This window comes from Phalangium opilio, unplaced genomic scaffold, assembly GCF_054372755.1.
Source record: "Phalangium opilio isolate 3A_F unplaced genomic scaffold, DU_Popi_V2 ptg000082l_1, whole genome shotgun sequence".
Classification (NCBI taxonomy): Eukaryota; Metazoa; Arthropoda; class Arachnida; order Opiliones; family Phalangiidae; genus Phalangium; species Phalangium opilio.
The window spans coordinates 9,574,221-9,591,590 of NW_028324189.1; the positions used below are offsets into that span (position 1 = coordinate 9,574,221).

General features: G+C 37.0%; 1 long non-coding RNA gene across 6 annotated transcripts; it reads left to right on the forward strand.

The window, feature by feature from the left end:
- The first annotated feature begins 1,835 nt into the window (after window positions 1–1,835).
- Window positions 1,836–10,932, forward strand: LOC149651476 (uncharacterized). Of its 6 annotated transcripts, XR_016371228.1 has the most exons (8): window positions 1,836–2,775; window positions 3,027–3,125; window positions 3,212–3,301; window positions 3,391–3,796; window positions 6,939–6,968; window positions 7,032–7,937; window positions 8,005–8,099; window positions 8,182–10,932. It is a non-coding gene; the product is annotated as an uncharacterized LOC149651476 (long non-coding RNA). The 6 variants fall into 6 exon arrangements; XR_016371227.1 differs by having other exon boundaries at window positions 7,032–8,099; XR_016371225.1 differs by having other exon boundaries at window positions 7,032–7,703; window positions 7,781–10,932.
- Window positions 10,933–17,370: the final 6,438 nt, after the last annotated feature.

Below are 17,370 nucleotides of genomic sequence, written 5' to 3' on the forward strand. Positions count from 1 at the left end.
TTATTAAATATCATTTTGCTAAGCCTATATCGAAGCTCTCTAAGCCTAAATAGTGCTTTGGTTTCACTTCTAAGCCTAAACAGTACTTTGATTTTAGATCCTACGGCTAAATAGATACTTTCGATGGATTTCTAAGGATAATTGTCGTTGAACTTTCATTATATAACCCGAAACTCAAATCAGGAAAGAAGAACTATGGTTCAGTTTAAAGCCATCATTTTCAAAGTCTAAAAAAAGCTGAACTTGGGTAATATGTTTATATTATACGTAAGTTATATCGGTAGAATATTGGATAAAAGACAACATAAATTTTAACGCTTCAAAAAACAAAAAAAAAAAAAAACGGAGTAAAGGTTATAAATTCCAATTTAATTCAGCGAACAGCTAGAAGAGCCCAAATTCAAAAAGAATACCCCTAAGAAATTAATTCAAGAGACCAAATTGTAATTAATCACCACCATACTTTTTAATTTCGAAATTCCGGTTTAGCTTAAAATACCCCCTTGAAACGTAAACATTTTATAGTGTTTATCCTTATACATTTCCCAGAACAAATTCCTCTTGTTACTCAAGTCGATATTTATAAAAGATAACGGGGTATTGCGAGTCTATCTCATACATCATGGATCGCTTTTTTTATTGATTTTGTCATTTTCGCTTTTTGCTTGCCCTTCTACGTTTGCTTTTGGATAATACACAGAGCTCAAAGCTTTAATTATGAACGAAAACAATAGGGGGAAATTCAGGAAACTTTCCATTGGATAATCCATATTAATGGTTTTCTCCATTTCAAAAGTAAAAAAAAAAAAAATAAAAAAAAATAAAATGAAGAATGTGTTCTTAAGCCTTAGGAGTACAATAAATTCTTAAGCCTCGGCCATTAGGAGTACATTAAATTATTAAGCCTCGGCCATTAGGAGTACATTAAATTATTAAGCCTCGGCCATTAGGAGTACATTAAATTATTAAGCCTAACATTAAAAGGGGATCTGTTCCTTCTTAGGTAGCACATGGAATGGGAGAAATACTGTTTATTCTATCAATAATAATAATAAACTGGAGACAATGATGTGTTAAGCCTTGGCTATTAGAAATACATTAAATTGATAAGCCTAACGCTCTTTAGGTAACACGTGGTAAGAGACAATTGCTGTCTATAATCCTTTCAAATTAAGGTTTTTGCGGTGACTCAATCGACACCGTAAACTCATTAGGGGGTCTGATGCTATACAATTATCCGAGTTCTTTTGGGGGTAAATTCACGTCAGTGAAGCGCATCCAATGAAGAATAATCTTCAATGGTGCCTCTATTTCGTGTCTAAGCCTTCTTTCTCTCGCTTGATACTCCATTAACTTTATACTCAAACGTCTCCTTTCCGCGCTCACGGTCCCTTATCTGGAATGTTTGTCGCTTTAGGTGGGAATAGGCCTAACTTCGCTAAGCCTGAAAGGTTTTCCTTTTTTTTTCTTTTCCCGCCACTTCCTACGCGAGAAAACAGCCAGGGTATATAAAAGTTTGAGCAAAGTTTTTGGTTCTGTTTTCCTCCGTATTTAACCTCTTTACCAGGAAAACTTGTATAGTTTGTAAATCGCCTGCACTATTGGTTTTCGCTTTATAAACACCCCCTAGGAATCGGTTAGTTCGGTTCAAATGATGGATTCTGAAAGAGAATTTTGAATACAACGTTAAGCCTACTTTTAGGGTTAGTCAGTCACGTAACCCCGAGACTACAAATATAGGAAGAACAGTTAGATTTATTGACGCGAATAAATCTATCCGCGCAATCTTTTACCGCCGGTTTGAATTATTAGACCAAAATAGGCCTTGGGAATATTACAAGGTTTTAAGAACGCGTATATCACACGAGATTTAGAATCTTTCAAGCGTAGTTTCCAATTTTTATATTCAAATTAATACTACCATGTAGACCTACAAGTATCTGAGGAACTAACTTGAAGGTCGCCTCTCAATAGAGAGTAAAACCAAGAAGTGATATCTAGTTTACTAGGGAGAAGGTATAAGTTGCCTAAGTATTCGCGCGTCATAGTCCCAGTCCCCTTTCAAAATACAAGGGGGGACGTAAAAGAAGGCCGGGCTATTTCGCCTCTCCTCAAACACGTAAGTTTCGTCATTCGCGTCGCGCTGACGTGAGCTATCAAGAACAAATGAGATGCTGGCTGGTTGTAATTTAGAGGCGGGGATTAACTCCGGGCCTTCGTTTGGACTGGAGAAAAAGCTGGAAATGCGGCGAATTTATACCTTCTCCCTAATAAACAATATATCACTTCTTGGTAGAAACAAGGTTAACGTGAAAAGTAAAATATGAATATCGTTTGGGAAAAGTTTGAATCGTTTAGGCTTAGGTATAAGAACAAAGTATTTCCTTTTGTTTAGTATTTAAGGCTCGGTCACGTGATGCGCCTCCATCAATTTTTCCTTAGGGAGACATACAGTCACTCCACCCGAAAAAGGAAGTTCATATATAAGTTCTAGGTGCGTAGAAGCGAGTAACATCCTTACATCTTTGGCAAACAATAACATACAGTCTACTCCCCGCCCCCACCGGTATGCCTTTCCCCTTTTAGTCATTTACTGTAGCTCTGTTGTGCCGGCGTACTTCTTGTCAAAGGCTTAGTTCCGCTCGCTGCTCGTCGTTGCCCCTTTTTCGCTTCCTATAGAGAAACTAGATTATTAAGAGCAAGACCCTAGGGATAAATTAGGCACCAACAATGAATGGCGAATATAGCGACGACGAACGAACCGAGAGATGAAAGGCAAGTCTGATCATACATCTTCTATACGCGTCTAACCAACATTCCATTTTTCCTAAACCTAAAAAAAAAAGAAGTACAGAGTTTCTGACCCAAATCTTTTACGGGGTAAAGTTTCCTTTGATATATAACCTTTGACCCTATTACGTACTATTAAGGAGTTGACTGTAAAACGTGCACTACGAGAATCTACATCTAGACGCGTGATTCAAACAGAGTTTATATGATAATTTTTTTCTATGTTTTTAAAATAGGTAAGATTAAAAAGATGAACCAGGCTAAATCTGAATTAAATTATACTTTACAATTTAAAATGCAATGGAAAAGGGGAATGAATAATTTAAAAGTAAAACGTAAGTACTCGTGCAGTATTTGAAGCCAACACGAACGATGGATTTTTGATAAGGTTAAGTTAGTTTATTTCTACTTTGAAAGGAAGGAAATAAATATTTTAGAGGGTTGCAACGTATCTTCGTGAATAATGGAAGAAATTCCAGCGAATTTGGTGAATTTTTCTAACACCCTTGAGGTAGCAAATATATACTTGTCCAATTCTTCGGCTAGAAAAAAAATATAAAACCAACCCGATTTTTGACTTCCTAACGTCTCTATCCGTAGCAATTTCGACAAGAAATTCTATCGCAACTTGTAAGGGGAACCTCTTTGCGTTTTCTCCCTCGTGTACCCTTTCACAACGGATAAAGTTAGGAAAGAACCGTGACGGGTATTAAAGCAATGCCAAGTGACAAGGAGTCATAAAAACATTGACAAATCACCACCCCAAATAACACGAGAATTTCAAGTTGTATCGCGCTCTTTTCAAAAATTCCTCGGAGCGTGCTGTGATAGCCATTTTCAATTTAAGTGTGCAATAAGGGTAAAGTTCTTCAAGGTTATAAACCATTTAAGGCCTAACAGAGAACGTAGAGTAATCTCGGCGTGAAAGGAAGACGATCTAAGTTCTGCAGAGTTGGAATTTGTCCTGGAGTGTTTCTCAAAGAAAACCAAACCAAACAAAACACGCGTAAGTGTTTTTAGAATTACGATGAAAAATAGGTGGCGTGCGATTTTGTTTTTTAAATAATTATTCTATAATTAAAACTTATCTCGCAAGGATTATCGAGAAATTAAGAGAAGGGATTAACTTTAAAAAGAACGATACTCGAAGATGCCTTATACGCTTTAGTTTAAATAGATCGCGTTAGAAGCACCACAATGGATGGACCCGAACGTAGTTAAGCCTCGTCATAGCTTTCTGATCTTTTAACGAAATAAAAATAAGTCAACGAAGAAAAGAAAAGAGTTTCGTACGCGCTAAGGCGATAATCTTAAGTAGTTGAAGAAGTTAGTCTCTTCTGATCCCATCCCGAGTTAGCTAACTCTGTCCTTTCTAATTAAGTAATCAAGAAAAGTTTTCTGAAGGACCAAGGCCTGTGCAACTTATTCCTTCAAGGGGAATCTTGTAAAACAAAAGCCTTCATACTTGACACGATCGCAAAAAAGTCTCCAGAAATTGCGTGCACTTACTAAGTGAAGTTGAAATATGAATCGTCTTCGTTCGTTATCTCAGAGACTCAGTGTGAAGTCAACCATCCTCTTAACACAGGGAAAAGAAGGGCTTGCCAAACATGGATGGCCTTAACAGACTGAGATAGCTCAAGGGTTGGTTCGGTAACTCGCGACAGGACTTCAATATACGTTTTACTCTACCTTTAAAAATCAACTGATGCGTAGTGTTTGAAATCAGGCTTAACGAACCCATGCTTTGTCAAACTATAACCATAAGTTCATAAGATATGTTCCTTTCATAAGTATGACACTACCTTTAACTTCTTAATGCCAGAGACTTACTGAGAGCTACTGAGAGCTAGTTCGAGAATTGAAGTCCTACACTCGGTTATTTTGCAGGACTTCCATCTTCCTATATAGTAATTATAGTCTGTACTAAGCCTTTGACAGCCCCTCACCAGGCATCACTTAACGAGAATCTATTTCGTTTCACCAACGTCACTTCCTAACCAGTGACAAACTTGTGAACTTATGATACAACTAATGTTTATTATTAAAGCTCTGGCGGCACCAGTATATTATAAATTATGTGCCCGTGCAATATCAAGAGTTCTGAAGGGTCAAAGGTTGTCTGATTAATGTTTGTATAAAACCTTATGACGTAGGTATGAATTCTTGGTACCGTTGGGTAGAAGAAAGCATAATATATCACATCCATTAAGCGTTTCATCTTAGTATTAAAATTACAAGAGTTATAACATTCCGAATTGTGTCTATATTCACACCGCAAGGTACATACATAAAGCTCAGATCTAACAATTAATATTCGATAATCTTCAATTCGCGAGTATCGATCTGTGTTTTGTAATGCGATACTGTATCCCGCTGTATTACAGTAATACATGACCCCAATATAATTAGCATGAATCAAGGTGGGTTATATCCTCGACTGCATTAACTCTAATCAATCGGATTAAGCCAAGGCTTACCGAATGCGCAAAGGTGGAAGGGGGAGGCCGAATGCGATGCAAATGTGGCTTCGTACAATCGCAAAATCAGCCCTAGAGGCGTGTACGGACGAGGGACCAGGGACGTTCTAGTGGACCTTAATTTAGACAGAAAGCAAGCAAATTTCACGTCAACTCACGCACCGAGAGACAGTTTTGACCCTAGTTAAATAAACTTTGTAATAAAGTTTAGATTCCGCGTGTCTACGGACAAAGTTTGACGTAATCTCGTCCCCGGAATTTTATGTATAAATTAAATAACTGCGGGAAATATAACACTTTACTCTAATGTTTAAGGGTAGTAAACTTCATCAAAATATAGAAAGAAATTAGAACAGACCTTTGTATGGAAAAAAATTTAAATTTGGGAATAAAAACACGATAAATCTTCTCTTATTAATTTTAACAGGAATACATACAGCTACTGGGAAAAATTGTGCAGCCAGCCATTTTCACTCAACGTATCTAGGCGGATTTTATGGGAGGAGCTAGACTAATTTTAATAAATTCTCGCTGCACGCGCCTTTCCTAGCGTTGCTACCAACCAATGAAACGATAGCAAGAAATACGTCAGAATTATGAGGAAGAACGGATATTTCTTAAGCCGAACCCACAAAACCAGCATAGAAATTAACCTTCCTTAGAGACACAATGATTCCAATTAACTGTACGTATTCCTGGTTTTATCTATTTAAATAAAAAATATATAGCGTGTTAAAATGGGAGCTGTCGGCCGTTTTTAATGAGGATTTCCATTGCGGCGACACGTTTTCTTTCTAAATTTTTATTTTCCTTAAAAAAAAATGAAGTTAAACTCCCAAAGGGAAAATGTGATTATTAAAGTCGACTCTCTGGGGTTGATTTAAAGCATTTTTCTGTTTCATTGTTCTTTCGTTATTTATTTGACGAGTGCGAAAGCTGGCAGACGATTGAAATGAGTTTTAAGATTTCTTTCTTTCTTTACAAATGTTTGTTCGTTCGAGAAATGAGTTTCTGCAACAAAAAAAAAATCCCCTTTTTTGGTGTCAAAACTAACTGAACCGGTTAAATCCTTTCTTTCATTAGTGGATTTTAAAATAATTGTTATTTTTTTTATTTTCTTTTTCCTGCAAAGTCTTGGATCAATTTTTAATCGATTTGTTTCAACAAAAGAAATTGTCATGATGTTTTTTTATTATTATTATTTCTTTTGAAATATTTTTTTTTAATTTCAAAAGCGGATAAATGTGCCATTCTGTCAACCGAATTTTGTATCTACTCAATTAAAAGTCCTAACTGATTCATTAGAACCTTAGTATTTGGAATGTGGGTAGGTTCACATTACATGTTCCATTAGTTTGTCACTGGTTACAAACTGGAGCTTGTCATGAAGTAAGTGACGTAGGTCATAGATTCGAGGTAAAGCGACGTCTGGTGAGGCGCTCACTGTCAAAGGCTTAGTAATGCAGACTAAATAGGACCTAGATGGATGTCCTGCAAAATTAACCACCGAGTGTAGACATGCTATTCTCGCTTGTCGTTCTTGAACCAGCTCGAGCTGTAAGTCTAAGACTAGCATTACTAAGTATAGGTAGCGTCATACTTATGGAAGGAACATACCTTATAAATTTATGGTAGGTGTTCGCTAACAAAGATTTGTTTAATTTACAGCCATGTCCTTACGCGTACATTGTAAATCAGGTAACCTTTGACATTAAGTCTGGTTTGTGTCATTTAACCTAATCCAAAATCCTAACATTCTAGCAATTTCCATTTGGAAATTAAAAACAATCCCCAAAGACCAGCTAGTCAACCAACGAAAAGTCAGCAATCCATTAAGCCCAAGGCATCTTTACAAGAAAGATTTTTCAATATGAAAATACACCAGCTATGAATGACGAAATAAGATCGTCGCTGCCTTTAACCGTAGTACAACCTCACTACGAAAAAGACGAAAGGAAACTTTTCCAAAAACCTATTTAGTAAATGAAAGTTAGTGATAAGTTTTCTTTCAATTCTAACTTTATTGAAGCAGCGCGAGGAATGGTCTTTAAATGGGGAAGAGGAGACGGAGGTTCAATTAAAAATGGTCTTAATGAGGCCGTGGCTATTCACTTAGTTTGAATACTTTTAATGATTATTTTGGGTTCTAAATAGCCCAAGGACATTTATACTCAAAAGCGAGTAGAAATAAAGAGAGAGTTACCTCGGATATCGGGGCGGTTTATTACGGAAAAACACGCGTATGAATACTACCGCGAGTACACAGGCAAACCGAATTACATTAACAAGGTCTGCACTACATTACTATCTGAACTGAAAAAAATTCAACGCCGCGCGTTCTTTAAAAGTAGCACTGTCTTTGCAATACAGAATAGAAATGTAACGTCATAAAATAGAGCTCTGATAGGTTGACAAAGAAGCTATAGAGAGAAAGTGAGATATCGCTTCGATACTGCATGGGGCATTTGCTTTTGATATAAGTAATCTTTGAAATTCCCCATTGAAAATAGGATCCTGGTTTTATGATGATTTTAGCTCCAAAGAGTCTTTAGTAGAGACATTTAAAATCAGGAAATTCTTCTACAAAAATTTGTAAAAAAAGAAGGAAAAAAACCAAGAAATTTTGGAAAAATCCATTATTTTATCCCCAAAGAATTGATTTTTAAAGTAGTTGAAATATAAAATTTTGTAGGAAATATATATGATATTGATAATACATTAAAATCTTCTCAAGGATGGAGGAGATCAGAATAGGATGTTTCCTGATAAGTCTGCCATAAACAAAAGGCGTACAAGCTTGCTATCCTCTCTGTGACAAAATAAATGTTGGTATGATCTGTTCCACACTGTATCCTAAAAATTTCATCGCCGAAAGGTTTTAAACAAACGCATGGTTTTCGATTGATAAAAGTCTATAAAGAAAAATGGCCATTTCCCATCCCATCCATGCACTGGCTCGAATTCGAAGAAAGGAGGGCTAAAGTTGCCTCGGACTTTTGAGAAGAAAAATCATTAGATTGAACGAAAAGACTTTACTCAAACTGGCTGGAAAAGAAGGGATCAAATAAGCGAGACTTAGCGAGATGGAAAAGGGATCAAAGGTTAAAAGACACGCTTCGACCGATCTTCCAAGCACAGAAGAAATAAGGGGATCGTAGATTTTTGGATTTGCTGTTGTCAGTTACCCACCTCCTCCACTTAACTTGGTTGAACTGATTCGATTTAAAAAAAGGTATTACCAATCGGAATAACCGGTGCATGAAGAGCTCAAACAACTCAACATGTTTTTATTCGTAACAACCTTACTAAAACTAACCAAAACATTTGCGATAATTTTAAGTTGAATAGATTTAAAAATTTGACCATTCTGAATTTCTAATGGGAAAAAATTAGATGCGCGTATTTACTTAGGCCTTGGCATGGAAGTACGCTTTACGCGTTCCCTTCTATGATTGGATGAAACTATGGCCAGTCGTATTATACCATTAAACACGATTAAATTCAACTTCATGCTCCCATCAGGGATAGATTTAATTTTAGAAGTAGGAATGGAGAACAGAGTAATGTGGGCGCGCGTCAAAGTCCCGGACCCCCTTCCCCGATACGGGGGTATGAAAGAAGAGACGGGTCATAGCAACAGAGGTAAAAAGGAATAACGTCACTATTTTTCGCCGTCCCCGTCAGCAACGGGTATCAAAACGTAGTTTAAGTGACCCAAGAAGATAATTTAAACTTTTCGTTACGTGTTGGAGGGAGGGGCTCTTTACTGATCTATGAGTCGGACGGAAGTAAATACTAACCGTCCTCCATTCCTACTTCTAAAATTAAATATATCCCTGCTCCCATTAAAACGTCATCCCAATCAAAAATAATTAAAGCATAAAAGTTCTTCAAAGAACAAAAAGGTTAAAACTTAATTAATTAAATATATTTTCTTTCCGGGAAAACACGATCTTGTTCAACACCTTGCAAGACACTAGATTTCGGTTAATTTACTTAAACCCTAGATTTGACTTGAATGGAAATTACAGTACAAAGTTTGAATACAATAAACGGGATTTCGAGTTTGTCTTAGAGCAGCTCTGGAAAATTAAATTCACAGAGATTTAATTAAGAATTCAACTTGCAGAATAAAATTAGACTTAAGAACTCTTTCTTAAGCTTGGCAGCAGCGCTACCTGTAAGACAAAAGCCGCATTGCATGGTGCACGGCATATCAGATTAAATAACAAAACCCAATTCGTACAGCAACCGGAGATTTATTTACAGCGGAAGAGGAAATCTAGCCTTATTTTTTTCCATAAAAAGAAAAAAAGCTGGAAGAAAATCGGAGCACCACTAAGAAACAAAACTAAAAGAAATTTCCTAAAAATTTATCTTTTTCCCCAATCATCTCTAAAGTACTAAGCCTAAGGTAAAAGTGGACAGCAGCTTTGTTTGACACGAAGTGAGCAAAGGAATTGCTCTCGTTTTTTGACAAAAACGTCCGAACATCGAAGTGGACTTCAAAAATAACAAAAAAATAAATCAGTTTTTTTTTTACTAAAAGTAATTCTAAAAAACAATGCAGTGAAGTTACTTCCTCCGCGGTAAGGGTATCATACCTACTGTTGTTACAGCACCTAGGCTAAGCCTAAATCATACCAAGGCCCGTGTAAGGTTTCTTCTTAGCCTTAAGGGTTGTTTGAAAAATGAAAAACAAAGAAAAAGGCGCCAGAATCTTATCCCTATAAAATAAAAGTGTAAAGTTCCAGTGAAAAAACATTGAGCGAAACCGCGCGAATATTTCTCTCCTGGAGAGAGATGATGACTTTGCACATTTTCTCTAAGCCTTTTTTCTCTTTCGTCTCTTTCTTAGGGTAGTAAGATAAAAACGGTTGCTGATTTTAAACGACGAATTGAAAAAACCGAACGGATATTGGATAAAATGGAATGGAACATGCAGGCTTACAAATTGAGTTAAATATTATTGAATCATTTTTATCACGTATTTTTCTGTGTACTTCTTTAATTAGTTAATATTTTTCAAGCTTTTCCGACAAGAAATAAATTTAACCAAATTATATAGCAAAGGCTTAAAAACCACTCTTTCATTGGATGGGGTGAAGTCTTTTCAAAAGAAATATTAAATACGAAGAAATATTGTAGGGTAAAGGCTTAGCAATCTTTTCTAATAATATGAAATTGAAGCTTTCACGTATAGCTATAGCTAGCTACACAAAAAAGGCACGCTTCTTCTGCTCCTTCAGCCAATTTCCCGCCAAAAAAGAAGAGCCAGAGAATAAAAAAAGGTCCTTTTTTAGAAAAGAATAACCAAACGCCTCGAGGCCGCTGAAAAATGCGAAAAGCCTATTACCACTCGCCGAGAGACGAACTATAGCGATATAAAACCGTCTTCCATCTTTTCTCTATACAATATCCGTCGAAAAGGAAGTAATATTGATATAAAGTCGACCAAGGCTTAACGGAGACTGTTTCCAACAGCATCTCCAGTTCTGTTTCTAATCCAAAAGACGTTAAAAAATCTTCATCCACTATCCATTTTCTCTTAACAAACCCCATGGCATGGCCCTCCTTTCTTCACAAAAACGGAAGGAGCCCCTAGTTCAAACTGTCTCTTTAGCCTATCAAGAATGCATACATCTACTAGGAATCCTTGTGCCATCCCCCATATATCCCATGTTAATTTCTACGTGGGTTTTGTTTGCGAGAAACTTTCTAGGCGCGTGCGCAAGGTTCAACACGCGGCGAGAGAGATAATTCACGAGGTAAAATTCGTCACACAATAGTTCTTCGCACAAAATGCGCACCTAGAAACACGTTAGTGAAAATGACATGGCAACACGATGATCCTCAGTAGCTGTATGTATTCCTGACCCTATACAGGGTGTTTGTGAAAGGTCCATCAATAATGAAAGGGCGTATTTATTGGGCCATTTTGAGTCGAAAATGTTCTATGACATTTTTCCGTTCGGGCCACTGTTTTCAAGTTATGATTGGAGTAATTTACGGATGACCCCTTAAATTTAATTAAGAAATTGAAAGACAGCGCTAATTTAATGAAGGGGTCATCCCTAAAATATTCAAATCATAACTCGAAAACCGTGGCTCGGACGGCAAAATGTCATAGAACATTTTCGACTCAAAATGGCCCAATAAATACGCCCTTTCATTATTGATGGACTTTTCACAAACACCCTGTATAGCTAAGCCTTTTTTCTCGTAGCCTATTTCGCAATTGGTTCCAAGCAAAAATCCAGAGCATTCATTTTTTAAACAAAATGCGTCTCCCTTCATCCTTAAAGATACAAAGTAGTATTTCACACTTCTCTAATGAAAAAGAAGGAAATCCCGAGGGCTTTTTACGTTAAGGGCATATATCCCCCCCCCCCACTCAATTTGCTAGGCCTTGCCAAGAACTTCCTCCTTTGGGATGGCAAGTGTTTCCGCCGTTACACGTACCTAGTTCAGTTTTCAAACAGCGTTTCATGAAATTAAATTTAGCCTTTTCAAAACTTTTCGCCCAAGAGATGAAATGAAAAAAAAATCTATTGAAGAAATAATATATATGGATTTTCAAGTAGCTATTTGAATTTAGAAATGTTTTATTTTACAAGATAAAACTATCTTGTAACTTCAAGAACTTCATTTTAAGTTTTTGGGGGGTCCAAGTGTGCTCGATAAGCCCTTTTATATTAGAAACGAGCTTTAGGGGGTATAAAACGAGACCCCATATATCGATAGACTTAATAATCCCATTCGCTGCCCCAGGGCTGGGTAATCAATGACCAACCAACTACTTCCCAATATCGGATCACTATACGAAAATCTCCCTTGACTTTTAGTGTAAGCAAGAAGTGATATCTAGTTTATTAGGGTGAAGGTGTAAGATGCCTAAGTATTCGCGCGTCATAGTCCCATGCAGTCCCCCTTTCAAAATACAAGGGGGGACGTAAAAGGAGGCCGGGCTATTTCGCCTCTCCTCAGTCGGAAAATACGTAATTTTCGTCATTCGCGTCGCTCTGACGTGAGTTTTCAAGAACCAATGAGATGCTGGTTGTAATTTAGAGGCGGGGATTAACTCCCGACCTATACGTTTGGACTGGAGATAAAGCTAGAAATGCTGCGAATTTATACCTTCTCCCTAATAAACTAGATATCACTTCTTGGTGTAAGGTTATTTCGTAGCTTCCTTAATAGTAATACTTCCAATAGGCTATTTAGGTCGAAAATGCGGTAGTATTAATACGAAGCTTTGGTAATACATCGTAATATTATAACTGATAAGATCGGGCACGTGCTCGCTCGAGCTTCAAATCGAATTACCCTATTTACTAATCCATCCATTTTGATTTACAACTCGCGCGTTGTGATATCGCTCCTTGGTAATGCATCAAAATAAAGAAAATTATAACCTTCTCATAGTTGGGGCACGTGCTAGCTAAAGTTTCCATTGGAATGTCCTATATACCAAACATCCATGTAAGTGATAGACCTTTTGATTAGAGTCGGGAGGCGATCTTGAATCAGGCTTAGGCAATACATCATAATGTAATAAATGAAACCCTCCGTACGCGCATAGCTGCCAGAGCTTTCATTTGGAATGACGTAACCGATATTGGCATGGTGGTTGGTATATGGTCGTCGCAAATTGTTTCAGATGAAGTTCTCATAGTTTCCTATCTAGGGCTATTCCACTATATATATCAGGAAAGAGTTTCTTAATGTCTTTGGTGACCTCTTTTGACCCCTGGCTAGATATAATTGGAGGATGAATGGGATGTGATATACAAAGGCTTAACTCTTCATTTATTACTTGATAGTTTTTGGCATCATTCCGTGGTCAGCGGTAAATGTTTTACGGCCTTTATTGCTGGACGTGATGGTGTCTTTATTGGTTAAAAGTACGAAGGACTATTACATCCTTCAACGTGTTCTTTCTTACTAGAGTATGTGGTTAGGGTTAAACGAAATCACGAAGCCTTTGACCTCTCTAAAGACAGGGTCACGAGCGTTATCGAATAGAGCATTTGGAAAAGTGGTTCAAAATATATGTACACGCATAAGTCGCTTTACCTAGAATCTATGACCTACCTCATTCACTTCATGACAAGCTCCAGTTTGTAACCAGTGACAAACTTATGGAACATATCTTATGAAATTAGCAATAGTAACTGTAAAATATTTGCAGTTTTTAATGATATCGCTTCTCTGCATTGCGTATATTTATATAGGCAAAAATAGCAAGGAAACGTAGTTTCAAATTATGAATTCTACTAGAGTTTAAATGCGAGAAAAGTTGAAATCCGAGCTAAACCCCAATCGGTCCATCTCGTCGAAGAATGTATTGATATTCCGAGTTGGTCGCGGAGTAAGTCTCGTATAGAAACGTTATTTTCCCCTGTCCTTATAGAGACTTGATTATGACGTAAAAGGACATCTCGCGCTCGCTGCCTTGGAGATGTCCAAGAGATATGTATATATATATATATATATATATATACGTATAAAGCATTATTCCCCATTGGACAAGGGCCTTAACTACAAGCTTATCCGGTATCCACCGCCGTGACTGTTTTTTTCGCTAGGCTAAATCGCTTCGTTTCCATGGTATCATTCTCTATCAGCCGATATTGTTTTTCGGGTACAATACATTCGGCATCCCAATTCCGATATCTATATAGAGTCGGTTGGTTAGCTATTTGAGGACAATGGGGGTAGCATTAAGTGTAAGCACCCACCCCACAATACCCCTAAAGCAATTGAAAATGATAATGACATCCTCAAAGGTACTCGCTTTGAGGGCTTGGATCGTTGTTTCCGCATGTTTTGTTAGCGTTTTTAATACCAAAATGTATTAGGCCTATAGCATAATCAAGAAGCGATATCTAGTTTACTATGGAGCAGGTATAAGATGCCTAAGCATTCGCACGCCATAGTCCCAGTCCCCTTTCAAAATACAAGGGGGGACGTAAAAGGAGGCCGGGCTATTTCGCCTCTCCCCAGTCGGAAAATATGACTGTAATTTTCGTCATTCCCGTCGCGCTGACGTGAGTTTTCAAGAACCAATGAGACGCTGCTGGTTGTAATTTAGAGGCGGGGATTAACTCTGGACCTACGTTTGGAATGGAGATAAAGCTAAAAATGAGGCGAATTTATACATTCTCCCTAGTAAACTAGATATCACTTCTTGGTGTAAGACAGCAAAATGCCAGGAGCTTTCGTATAACTTAATTACCCATCTATCATCGCTACAAAGGTCAAGGGGTTACGGAGAAGATCATTCAGTGGTAGTATGAATTTCACAATAGCTAAGCCACACGTCATTGCATCCTCAGATTGTATAATCTTGCGTCATACATGCATTGAAATTTATACCCATTCAAGGTTGTACAGAGAACTTTAGGCGTCATCTCCGCGCCTCTTGTCTCCTCTCTCTTGATCTCTTTCCAAGTGTCCCTTATCTTAACCTACCCAACCCTATATCTCGAAGTACAAGTATATCTTTGGTTAAGGTGGTTTGAAGGAAAACGTGACACAACAGACACTGGATGAATGCTAGCGTAGGTTTATTTTTCCTTATAAGTTCCAGATTGAAAACGTTGCATCCCTCAAATTCAACAAGATGTCTGGAATGCGACTTGAGCATTGATACATTCGAGTTTCAATCCCTTTTTTCGAGGCAACAATGAGTGAGCAGTGATATACGCTGAGACAACGTCAACAAACTTACAAATCTGGTCATTGCTAACGAAAGAAAACTTAAACTTATTCGAGGACTATTTTACTAAAGATGTTTTTATGTCCATCCAGCATCCCTGTTCTTTCAGGAAGGATGATTTTTGATCTCTTTATCATTCCCTTCCATGAATTCCCAAAAGCAGTTACACCTACATTCTCCGAGATAGCATTAATACCTATCTCTATTCAGAAAGAAAAACAAGATATAGTTTTTACGGTTGCGCATTGGGACCACTAGATTCGGTTGACGATATTTTATTTGGGATTCAGAGGATGTTCTATTTGGTACCCGTGTTTTTTGTTTACCGCGCACTTCACGAGTGACTAATGAGGGTTTATCTCTGATTAGTTTGGTTCTTCGAGAGCCTAAATAGATTAGGCTTAGAGAGCAGATATTGTATAGAGTCATGGAAATATACGTTTCCCAGAAAACATAACGTAGTAGAGTTATGATTGGGGATTAGGCTTAGCAGAGAGCTGTAAATTCAAGAGTCATGATTGAAGATTAGGCTTAGTAGAGAGGTGTAAGTTCAAGAGTTATGATTGGAGATTAGGCATAGCAGAGAGCTGTAAATACAATAGTCATGATTGAAGATTAGGCTTAGTAGAGAGGTTAAGTTCAAGAGTTAAGAATGGAGATTAGGCTTAGAAGAGAGTTGTAATTTCAAGAGTTAAGGATGGAGATTAGACTTAGCAGAGTTTTGTAAATTCAAACGTTAAGGATGGAGATTAGACTTTGCAGAGTGCTGTAAATTCAAACGTTAAGGATGGAGATTAGGCTTAGTAGATAGCTTAAATCCTATAGTTATGGATTTAGATTAGGCTTAGAAAAGAAGTTAAGCTTAACATAGAGTTCATAGTTATGGCTAGATTATTTTCCAATGGATAGAGTTGTAAAATATAGCAAGCGATAAAACGTAACAAACAGGGCCGTAAAAGACCAAACAGGGAGTCGTTTATATAAGAAAAACTACGACAAGAAAATCGACCCCATGCTAAAACGCCACCCCTAATATGACTTTATGGCCTGCGAGGGATGATGGGATATCCTATTTTACATACATCACAGAAAATATATATATATATATATATATATATATATAGATTTCTCTCTCTCAACTTTTACTCCCCCAAAATTTGAATTTCAAATTTATCCTTAAAAGAATTCTCATATGAAACCTTGGGAGTCCAAGAAATCCAATATTTTGATATTCTCCGAATATAAAATATAAATAAGCTAATAGCATCCGGTACGCTTTTTACCATTGAACGTATTGTATTTGACACTAAAGTCTGCCATTTCTCTACATCTAAAGTATCACCCGCAATAAATTTAAAGGTGTATTGCCACTATTCCATTTTTTTCACACCGAAAATTTACCGAAGTTAAAAGCTGAAATTATACGTTTCAAATAACACGTTTAACACCTTCCACTCCAGTGTAATTTAAACTCGCAAATAGCCATGTGGGATACAACATCTGTATGTAGCGTTGACAGTGACAACAATTTCACGTTTTCCCGCTAAGCCTCCCCCCCCCAAAAAAAAGAAAATAATAAAAACTGAAATTTATATCTTAAAAAGCACTTTCTCTAAAAATTCCAATTCCTATACCATTCTATTTTCCGAAATCTAAAATCCATTTTATCCAGAGATATATTGAAAAAAAATCTTATGTACAGGGTGTTATATAAAACTTGTGGTAGGACCAAACTAAAATTGGTTCTATGGGAAATCAATTTTGAGTCGAAATCGTTCTTCGACATATTGTTCTAAGGGTCACTGTTCGGATGGCCTCTAGTAAAAAAATGTTTCTATTCAAAACGTTAATGATGGATTTATGGCGAGGGGTCGGACGTTTAGGAAAAAGTGTACGGGATTTCGAAATCCAATTTGATTTCGTCGGATTTCGTTGGATTTCGTTTGATTTCGTCGGATTTCATCGGATTTCATTTGATTTCATCGGATTTCGTTTGATTTCGTCGGAATTTGTTTGATTTCAGAATTCGATAAAATCCAATGGATTTCATCGAATTTTGAGATTTTTCCCGTGATTCCGTCGGATTTTGCTATTTTTACCGTGATTTCGACTGATTTTGCGATATTTCCCTTCATTTCGTTGGATTTTGAGGTTTTTCGCGTGATTTCCTCGGATTTTGAGATTTTTCCCCGTAAGATTTTGTGATTTCTTTTGATTTTGGATTTCGTGAATTTTGTAATGGATTTCACGATTTCTTTACTGATTTTTCTTCTGATTTCGTGATTTCTATGTTGATTTCGTGATTTCTATGTTGATTTCGTGATTTCTATGTTGATTTCGTGATTTCTATGTTGATTTCGTGATTTCTATGTTGATTTC